At 47.9% G+C, this 2,349-nt stretch overlaps 1 non-coding gene across 1 annotated transcript in view; it reads left to right on the plus strand.

Annotated features, from left to right (window-relative positions):
* The window catches only part of LOC143221222 (5.8S ribosomal RNA), a 155-nt gene extending 64 nt beyond the window's left edge, over positions 1-91 (plus strand). The window contains exon 1 of the ribosomal RNA XR_013011746.1: positions 1-91. This exon is cut by the window's left edge and continues 64 nt beyond it. This is a non-coding gene — a ribosomal RNA (5.8S ribosomal RNA).
* Positions 92-2,349: the final 2,258 nt, after the last annotated feature.

The following is a 2,349-nucleotide window of genomic DNA, read 5'->3' on the forward strand; positions in this document are numbered from 1 at the left end:
GTGTGAACTGCAGGACACATGAACATCGACATTTCGAACGCACATTGCGGTCCACGGATACAATTCCTGGACCACGCCTGGCTGAGGGTCGTTTACGTAACCATAAACTGCTTGCGTTGCTCTTGTAAGTCCCCGCCGTCGCTTACCTCTCCAAATATATTTTTGGAGGGCGCCAAAGAGCGTTTCGGAGTCGGGTTGCAAAGATGCTACGTACGAGCGAATGATGGGCGTTTCGTCGGCGTTTGTCGCGGTTCTGTGAAAATTGCCAATTTTTGCATTGCGTCTTATAAACACATACAAATATATATATATCTAGTTTCCACGAGAGGCGAAGTAGGGATTGGTATTTCTTACGTTCGGACTTGCGTGAGTGTTTTTACGGTGTCGTGAGTCGTATTGAAAATACGACCGCCCGTAAGGCACCGCTTCGACGAGGATCTCCAAATCTCTCACCTTCTCTGCGAAACGATTCGCCTTGCGGAAAGAAGCGTTTCCACTCATGAACATTTAACGCGCTCCCGACGTCGCCTGAAATGATGCGTATATACGAAAGAGGTATATTTACAAGAGTCTCGCGAGACTACAGAGATGGACACACAAATTATAAAAGAAAGAAAGAATACTGTGTGGCACACAGAGTGTGTGTGGTGTGGCAATGTTAAGCCCCAGGGAGAGAATATGCCTGTGCGTGGATGAGTTTCTTAACTCTACGTTATAATTGCCATACGGCGGAGGGTCGTCGTTGCCGGCGATTTCGACAAACACACATTCCTTTTCGAGTCTTCGAGGGAAGAGACGAAAGAGATCTCTCGTTCTATCGCGAACGCTTTGATGATCGATGGACAGCGGAGCAAAGCGCAGCAATGTGCGGGATGAGCACGTCGTACTTGATCGGGTCGGAATTATTCCCCGTCGTCGACGTGTCCTCGCTAATCTGTGCGATTGCCATTCCATCGCCACGTTCGCGTTGAATCGTATTGATGACGGCCTATGAGCGTCTTGAGATCTTACTCTCTTTCTCTCGTGTCTCTAATTTGGTTTTGCGTTTGATCGATGATAAATCGTTTCGTGCGCAACGTTTCTGTACCCCCGTGGTTTTTGGTTCAATTATATAGAAGTAGAGAGAAAAAGAAATCCCACCGGGTTATATGTATTATTATTTTTTTTTTTAATAATATGTATACTCCTCTATTGGCGAGGCTTATTTCGAACTTGATTGTCACACGACGCAAAAGACACACTTGTGTGTTCACGCACGGAACAGCACCGCGGAGAGAGAAAAGGTATATCCAATGATGAAAACCTTTATGTCGGTCGCCCCATGTCTTTTCTTTTCTTCATTGTCGATTCGTGCGGAACCGCGCGATCTGTCGGTCGTCCAGTCCCCGAAAGTTCTTTTCGACGGACGTTAAAGTTAACCGGCCAGATCGTCTAGCGAGAGTTTCCGATCGACGAGAGATGAAGAAAGAATTATATTGACACTTTGGTGTGGCGCATAAGGCATATATCGGTTTTTTGTTTACCTTTTTCTCTCTTCTGTCGTGTAGTGTTGTTTCGTTTTCTTTTTTTTTCTTTTTTTTTTGTGCTTTGTACGTTTTCGCGAGTACTACTTTTACGCTCTTTCGGCCGAAACACACAAAATTTTGTATCACGTACGACGACCTCAGAGTAGGCGAGATTACCCGCTGAATTTAAGCATATTACTAAGCGGAGGAAAAGAAACTAACAAGGATTTCCTTAGTAGCGGCGAGCGAACAGGAATTAGCCCAGCACTGAATCCCGCGGTTCTGCCGTTGGGAAATGTAGTGTTCAGGAGGGTCAATTTATCCCGAGACGTCGAACCGCGTCCAAGTCCATCTTGAATGGGGCCATTTACCCGTAGAGGGTGCCAGGCCCGTAGCGACTGGTACGCGTTTCGGGAGGACCTCTCCTTAGAGTCGGGTTGCTTGAGAGTGCAGCCCTAAGTGGGTGGTAAACTCCATCTAAGGCTAAATATGACCACGAGACCGATAGCGAACAAGTACCGTGAGGGAAAGTTGAAAAGAACTTTGAAGAGAGAGTTCAAGAGTACGTGAAACCGTTCAGGGGTAAACCTGAGAAACCCAAAAGATCGAATGGGAGATTCATCGTCGACGAGGCTGGCTTCCGTTGGTGCGCAGATAGCCCGTAATGGGCCACTTCGGTGGTTCCAGTGCGAGGGTACACCATCTTCGGCAAATGTTCCGGTCGCGTAGTCGTGCACTTCTCCCTTAGTAGAACGTCGCGACCCGTTGCGTGTCGGTCTACGGCTCGAGTTGTTGCCTGTCGTGTCGCCTTCGTGCGCACACGGCAGACGCTCGATCGCCTGGC

The sequence above is a fragment of the Lasioglossum baleicum genome, unplaced genomic scaffold (genome assembly GCF_051020765.1).
Source record: "Lasioglossum baleicum unplaced genomic scaffold, iyLasBale1 scaffold2084, whole genome shotgun sequence".
Classification (NCBI taxonomy): Eukaryota; Metazoa; Arthropoda; class Insecta; order Hymenoptera; family Halictidae; genus Lasioglossum; species Lasioglossum baleicum.